The 8723-nt window shown below is 40.4% G+C and overlaps 1 non-coding gene across 1 annotated transcript; it reads right to left on the bottom strand.

The window, feature by feature from the left end:
* Positions 1–541: 541 nt before the first annotated feature.
* On the bottom strand, positions 542–648 carry LOC127088848 (small nucleolar RNA R71). Its single transcript, XR_007790662.1, has one exon. It is a non-coding gene; the product is annotated as a small nucleolar RNA R71 (small nucleolar RNA).
* Positions 649–8723: the final 8075 nt, after the last annotated feature.

Genomic DNA, 8723 nt, shown 5'->3' with positions numbered 1-8723 from the left:
TATGCCACATACTCGCTCACAAGGCGAGTCGTACTATTTACGAATCAACGATATCGAACTATATCTCTGAGTCTTACGACGAATTCGGGAATATCGTGCTGCAAACAATCTCCCTCCTAGCGAAATTCCTGATTTCAAAAATCTTTTTCCTTCTATACCCGAGATGGCAGAACCAGCTCGTGCTCTTCGAGATTACGCCGCTCCATCGCAAGATGAGCCGTATTCGAGTATTGCTCCACCCGCAATCGAAGCAAACAACTTTGAACTTAAACCTTCACTGTTGCAGGCAGTGCAACAGAACCAATTCTCTGGAAATCCTACCGAGGATCCAAACCTTCATTTATCCGTATTTGTCCAATACGCTGATACTGTTAAAGCTAACGGTGTCACTTCAGAGGCAATTCGACTTCGTCTTTTTCCTTTCTCGTTAAGAGATAGCGCTGGAAGATGGCTTCAATCTCTTCCTTCCAACTCAGTCACCACATGGAACGAGTTGAAGAAAGTTTTTCTTGCCCGATATTTTCCGCCAAGCAAAACAGCTATGTTAAGAGCCCAGATAAATGGATTTAAACAGAAAGATACCGAGTCTCTCTTCGAAGCATGGGAAAGATACAAAGACATGATGAGACTTTGTCCACACCATGGTTTAGAAGACTGGTTAGTAATTCATACCTTCTATAATGGTCTCCTGTACAACACGAGGTTAACAATAGATGTCGCCGCAGGTGGTGCACTAATGAACAAACCATATGCTGACGCTTACCAACTTATCGAAAGCATGGCTTAAAACCACTATCAGTGGGGAAGCGAACGAACAATGGTAGAAAAACCTCAAACGAAAACTGGCATGTACGAGATAAGTAACCTTGATCATGTTAATGCAAAAGTGGATGCTCTGGTCCAGAAAATTGAAAGTTTAAATGTATCACCTCCAGCCACCGTGGTTGCCATAACTCAGAATTGCGAAGTATGTGGAATCCAAGGTCACACTCCTGCAGATTGTCAACTCCTAACAGGAATCCAAGCGGAGCAAGTAAACTATGCTCAAGGAAGCCCCTACTCGCATACCTATAACTCAAATTAGAAGAATCATCCCAATTTTTCATATAAGAGTAATAATGCTTTATACGCACCTGGACAATCTCCAAATCAAGCCCCAGCTATACCTCCAGGATATCAAAAGCCGATCCCATCTACACCTAACAATAACGCCCCTAGGAAATCCAACTTGGAAATTATGATGGAAAACTTTATAGCTTCTCAACAGCAAACCAATAAAGATTTCTTAAACCAGAATGTACACACTGGCGAACAAATTAAGCAACTAGCAAGTAAAGTAGATGCCCTGGCTACCCATAACAAAATGCTGGAAACGCAAATATCACAGGTAGCTCAACAACAAGCGCCTACTGCTGCCCCAACTGGTACATTTCCTGGCCAACCCCAACCTAACCTGAGAAGCCACGCTCATGCAATTATACTGAGAAGTGGAACGGAAGTGGAAGGACCGTCTGACCCAAGGATAGAAAACCAAAACTCTAAAAAGTCAACTGAGGAAGAAAATAAACCTAAGGAAAAGGAAGAGAGTAATAAGGAAACCGTAGAAAAGAAGGAACCTTATGTACCTCCACCACCTTAGAAACCACCTATCCCTTACCCTTAAAGGCTTATTAAAATCAAAGATGCGGGCCAATTCAAAAAAATTGTTGACCTACTAAAACAATTAAACGTCACAATTCCGTTTATAGAAGCTATTACGCAGATGCCCTCATATGCTAAGTTCTTAAAAGAAATTCTTTCTAATAAAAGGAAACTTGAAGATAGCGAAACCGTTACACTCACCGCTGAATGTAGCGCTATAATCCAGAATATGCCTCCTAAACTTAAAGACCCAGGTAGTTTCTCTATACCCTGTCACATAGGAAAATTTGTCATTGACAAAGCCTTATGCGATTTAGGAGCCGGTATTAGTGTTATGCCTTTATCCATATGCAAGAGACTTGAAATGGGAGAATTAAGACCAACTAAAATGTCTGTGCAACTAGCAGATCGTTCCGTTAGATATCCTATAGGAATTCTTGAAAACGTTCCCGTGCGCATAGGTCAATTCTACATTCCAACTGATTTTATAATTATGGATATTAGAGAAGATGAAGTTACACCCATTATACTGGGAAGACCGTTCTTAGCAACTGCCGGTGCAATCATAGACGTAAAACGAGGACGACTCACTTTCGAAGTAGGAGAAGAGAAAATTGAGTTCATTCTTTCCCAATTTTTGAAAGCACCTGCAATAGAAGATTCATGTTACTTCATGGATATCATCGATGAATGCATAAAAGAAACAGAGTTAGAAAAAGACAAATCATCTGACTACCCTGTAGAAGACAAACTCAACCAATGTTTAGCAATAACACCGGATCCTACGCAATGCCTTAAGAAACCAACCCTAGACCTAAAAACACTTCCCAAAAATCTGAGATATGAATTCCTAGACTTAGAACTTGAACGACCAGTGATAGTTAATGCTGACCTAGGAAGACTCGAAGCAGAAAAACTCCTGCATATCTTAAGAAAATATCCAACCGCACTAGGATACAACATCACCGATCTTAAAGGAATAAGTCCTTCTATTTGTATGCACCGCATCATGCTAGAAGAAGACTGTAAAACTTCTAGGGAACACCAGAGGAGACTAAACCCGATCCTGAGTGAGGTAGTGAAGAAGGAAATAACCAAGTTATTAGAGGCAGGTATCATATATCCTATATCTGATAGCAAATGGGTTAGTCCTGTACACGTAGTACCAAAGAAAGGAGGTGTAACCGTCATTGAAAATGAAAAAGGAGAAACTATAACCAAACGAATCGAATCGGGATGGAGAATGTGCATTGACTATAGGAAACTAAACAAAGCAACCCGAAAAGATCATTTCCCTTTACCATTCATTGACCAGATGTTAGAACGATTAGCAAAACATTCTCATTTCTGCTATCTAGACAGTTATTCAGGTTTCTTTCAAATACCAATTCATCCTGATGACCAAGAAAAGACAACATTCACATGTCCTTTTGGTACCTTCGCATATAGACGAATGTCGTTTGGCTTGTGTAATGCTCCTGCAACCTTCCAAAGATGCATGATGGCAATATTCGCCGATTTTCTCAAAAACATCATGGAAGTATTTATGGATGACTTTTCCGTATGCGGACAAAGCTTTGAAGAATGCCTTGAAAACCTAGAAAGAGTTCTAGAGCGATGTGTAAAAGTAAACCTAGTACTTAATTGGGAAAAATGCCACTTTATGGTACAAGAAGGAATTGTTTTAGGACACATCATCTCGAATTGAGGAATTGAAGTAGACAAAGCCAAAATAGAGGTAATCGAAAACCTTCGACCTCCAAAAACTGTGAGAGAAGTACGAAGCTTCTTAGGACATGCCGGTTTTTTCCGACGATTCATTAAAGACTTCTCTAAAATAACTAAACCTTTGACCGGGCTATTGATGAAGGATGCTGAATTCATATTCGACAATAAATGTTTAGAAGCATTTCAAACGCTTAAACAAGCATTGATCTCCGCACCCATAATGCAGACACCAGATTGGAACGAACCATTCGAAATAATGTGTGATGCTAGTGATTACGCTGTGGGTGCTGTTTTAGGACAACGAAAGGATAAAAGCTTCACGTTATATATTACGCAAGTAGAACTCTAGATGAAGCACAAATGAATTACGCCACAACCGAGAAAGAACTTCTAGCAGTAGTGTTTGCGCTAGATAAATTTCGTTCTTACTTGGTCGGAGCCAAAATAATCATTTACACTGACCACGCTGCTATCAAATACCTCTTAACAAAAAAGGATGCTAAACCTAGACTCCTAAGGTGGATCCTGTTGCTACAAGAGTTCGATTTGGAAATCAAAGACAAGAAAGGAACTGAAAACGTAGTAGCAGATCACCTCTATAGACTTGAGAACCTTGAACCGGAAAGAACATCAATTAACGATGATTTCTCGTACGATAAGCTTATAGCTACTTTGGTAGAAAATAACGCTGATAAACAGGTAGAAACCACCTTAGCTATATCTGTTACACCATGGTACGCTGATCTCGTCAATTATTTAGCTGCCGGAATAGTTCCACCTACCTTATCCTACCAGCAGAAGAAACGATTCTTCTATGACATAAAACGCTATTACTGGGATGACCCATTATTTTTCAAAAGAGGCCCCGACGGTATTTTCCATCGGTGTATACCCGAGGAAGAGGTAGAAAATATAATCCAACACTGTCACTCCGCTCCTTATGGTGGACATGCAAGTACATCCAAGACCTGCTCTAAAATCCTACAAGCCGGTTTTTATTGGCCAAATATATGGAAGGATGTACATGCAGCTATTAAGAAATGTGACAGATGTCAACGCACAGGAAACATATCTAGACATGACGAGATGCCACAAAAGGGCGTTTTGGAAGTAGAGATTTTCGACGTGTGGGGAATAGACTTCATGGGACCTTTTCCATCCTCTTTAGGTAACAAATACATACTCGTGGCAGTTGACTACGTATCAAAATGGATTGAAGCTATAGCTTCTCCAACAAACGACACACGAGTAGTAACTAGACTCTTTAAGAATATAATATTTCCAAGGTTTGGTGTCCCAAGAATAGTAGTCAGTGATGGTGGATCGCATTTCATATCCAAGGTACTCGAAAAACTACTGCTTAAGTATGGCGTAAGACATAGAGTAGCGACACCTTACCACCCTCAAACCAGTGGGCAAGTGGAAGTGTCTAACAGAGAGATTAAAGAAATATTAGAAAAAACAGTCGCCACCTCAAGGAAAGACTGGTCATTGAAATTACTAGAAGCTTTATGGGCTTACCGAACTGCCTACAAAACTCCCATAGGGACAACCCCATTTAAGCTCATTTATGGAAAATCCTGCCACCTCCCGGTAGAATTAGAACATAAAGCCTATTGGGCTATTAAAAATCTAAATTTAAACTATAAGGCCGCCGGTGAAAAGAGAATCCTCGATATAAGCAAATTAGAGGAACTCAGAAGAGACGCCTACGAAAATGCCAGAATCTACAAAGAAAGAACAAAACAATGGCATGACAAGCGCATATCAAGGAAAATCTTCAAACAAGGCGATACAGTCCTTTTATTTAACTCTAGGCTAAAGCTATTCCCGGGAAAACTACGATCTAGATGGTGAGGTCCTTTCCAAATCACCAAAGTTTTTCCCAGTGGAGCGGTAGAAATTAAAGGCAAATCTATGGAACCGTTTACCGTAAATGGGCAACGTCTAAAACATTATCACTATGCAGAAAACAATGAAGATTCGCAAGTCTTACACTTAGACGAAATGCCTCCAGAACTTATAGATTATAATTGATAGTTTTTATGTCGAGCTTGCGACATTAAACAAAGCGCTTAGTGGGAGACAACCCACCAATATTTATATGTTCATTTCTTCCTTAATTATTCTTTTAAATTTTATTTAGTATTCTTTCTTAATTTATTTTAATTTATTAAAAACCCTTTTTCTTCTTCTTTCGGCATTTGGCCAAATCCTGACTAAAACTCTTGTTTTTCTTTTCTCTAGCTAACATTAACCTGATGGGACAAATTGATCGTATGGGTATCAAATTCAGAGGGAAAGCTCAGAAACAAAAGTTTGAGGAACTAGCCACGAGAGAGATGCTACCTAGCCTGTATGCTGATGATTGGGCAATGAGTGCCCTTGGACTAAGACAAAGTGTCCTGTATTTGTTGAATCAAATTGGGTGGGAAACCTCTCCTATCCGTAGACATTTCGTCACTTACCGGAGACTAACACTAGAATTCCTTAGTTCCCTGATCTATCTACCCAGCCATGGAAAAGGAATAAGCAGAGGTTTCATCCAGTTCAGAATGTTTAACATGGAGTACCAATTTAATATTCAAGACTTTACCAACCTTTTAGGTTTCCCTACCTCCTTTGATACATTCACAGTGAGCCAAGAAGAACTTTTTGAATATAGAGAACTTGAATACTTTTGGGGAAGCTTGACTGGAAATGACGATCCCGAGGAACATGAGTTTCTCTCTGGAAACATACATAACCCGACCTTTCGTTATTTCCATAAGATCCTGACCCACACCTTATTTGGGAAGAAGCCAAACAGTACCACAGTTTCACGTGATGAACTCTTCATCATATTTTGTGCTTCCCAGAACCGTCCGGTAAACGGTGCCACTTTTATGCTAGCAAATTTAGACCACCTTATCCAAGATGAACGAGCACCAATTCGAATAGGCGGTTTGATAACCATGATTGGTAATGCTATTGGATTACGTCAGCCTATGCTTGACTTAAGCCCTTTTTGTGGCATTACTATTATGAGTATACCCTTCCTCTTCAACACTATGTTTATAGCAAACCTAGGGTCTGACGAGTTTGAGCTTATAATTAATAACCAAGTTCTTTGCCTATTCACCATGCCCAATCCTAGGACTAGTGTTCATAACCGCAATAACTGGCTCTATAATCTGAACGAAACCCCCTCTCCTGCTAGATCCACTGAATCCATCCAGGACTATGAAATTTGTGATGACCAGATTCCTTATGTTGAATCCGACCCTCAGACACCATCTGGTTATTATGATATTGATCCTCCTCCTCAACCTGTTCAGACCGAAGAATCGGCAATACCCGACCTTAGACATCATATGCCCGGAACTGATTATAACACTGCCATTGAAGCTTTGATGTCAGAACAAGACGCCCTCAGAGAAGAGTTCGCTAACATGAGACACGAATTTCTGGGATACATGAACGGTATGACAAATCAGTTTCACGAGTTGTTAAACCGTGTTAACTCCTTTGCTCCTCCGGCCAGAGATCATGCAGATGGATAAAAGTTGTTTTTCTTAGTTATTTAGTTTTAAGTTAGATTATTCATTAATGTCATTTCAAATTATGTTCGTATTTGTTTCCCTTTCGCATTTTTGTTTTTTTTTCTTCCAATGTTACATTATGATTATTTTATGAAGCTATTGATTTATTTTACTTTATTATGAACTATGCAATACCCATCAATAATGCTCTCTACTGTTGCTGCCTACATAACTTATTAAAGAAAAATATATTTATGCACTATTATGCAAAGTAGAATAGCATGCAAGGGAAATTTAAATAGCAGAATAAAATAATCTGAAGCAAAACAAAATAATAAAAATAAATTACTATAATTATTATGAAGAACGCAAGCAGTAACCATGCCAGACTGACTGTGTGACGAGCGTCACACAATCTATCACGGACGTCACGCCAAGTGCTTGTGACGCCCGTCACGCCCCTGTCACGAGCGTGACACCGTCTGACCATGTTAACGTTACTAGCCGTTGGGTGGCGACCGTTACACCACTTCACCTTTTTACCTTCCCCATTTATTCACATTAACCCACATTTATTTACTTTTCAACCACTTCCTTTCCAACTTCCAAACTTTTTTCCTATAAATACCCACCATACCTTTCTTCCTACATCACAACCATTCTATACAATCAAATACATTTCTTTTCTTTCCTATTACTTCTTCCAACTCATTCATCAGTATGGCGGGAAATCAAAATTTTGGAAACATCATCTTCCGATCTGAAGATGATAACTATTAAAGAGAGCAATTCGAGCGTTTCCAACAACGAGGTGTCACCTCTACCAGGTATCCTGATTCAACTTGTTTACAACAATTAGGATTACTTAAAGGTATCGAGTGGATGCTCCGCCTTGCCGATTTAACCTTTCTATGCACTCATAATCAACCTACCTACCCCTCCCTAACCTTAGAATTTTTAAGTTCATATGCGTACAACACTCCCACCGGTGAAGACGAGTACTTAACCGGTACCGCAACCTTCCGTATGTTCAACACCGAATACTCCTTATCCCAAAACCAATTGAGCACCATGCTACAGTTCCCTGTAGAAGGTCAAGTCCACCCGAGAATCCCTCCGAATTCCCAGTGGAACATACACGCCTTCGACCTATTTAAGAAAATATCCGGCGTAGATACCAACAACTTGGATGTGCTCCTTGCTTCCCATATACATAACCCAACCATCCGGTACTTCATCCGCATCCTGCAAAACACAGTTTTTGGAAGACGGAACAACAGCAAAGTCAATGCTAAGGAGTTATTCTTCCTCGAATGCGTCTTCGAACCGGATACTAAGGTAAACGCCGCCTCCTTCCTATTTCATCATATCCGCACCTTATGTGCTAGAGGCCGGCAACCTTTTGTAATTGGTGGATTAATCACCACCATAGCACTTGGCTTAAACCTAGGGGACCGACTCCAAACTTTAGAATCTTTACCTCCCCTATTTATGGACATAAGCTACTGTCGGTCCAGCCGCCTAATCAAGAACAGGATAGGCGGAGGGTATTATCTTATGGTGAACAACCAAGAGGTCCCAAGCGTTGTTCTACCCAACATTGCCTTAACCGATGTCACCAATCCCAACCGCCATATCTATGATCTTAATGCACCCGAAGATACCGAGCCTGCACAAGCAAACCCATCCACCGAAGAGTTTGAAGAAATGGAGCACGGTGATCCGATTCCTGCATAACAGTTAGTCCCGCTCAACCCTTTCGATAATGCAGCTGGCCCATCCTCACGACGTCGTCGACGACGAAGACCTGTAACCAATGACGACATCATGGAT

Source organism: Lathyrus oleraceus, chromosome 5 (genome assembly GCF_024323335.1).
Source record: "Lathyrus oleraceus cultivar Zhongwan6 chromosome 5, CAAS_Psat_ZW6_1.0, whole genome shotgun sequence".
Taxonomy (NCBI): Eukaryota; Viridiplantae; Streptophyta; class Magnoliopsida; order Fabales; family Fabaceae; genus Lathyrus; species Lathyrus oleraceus.
The sequence above is the reverse complement of the archived record's forward strand: the minus strand, read 5'-3'. Positions and strand labels throughout refer to the sequence as shown.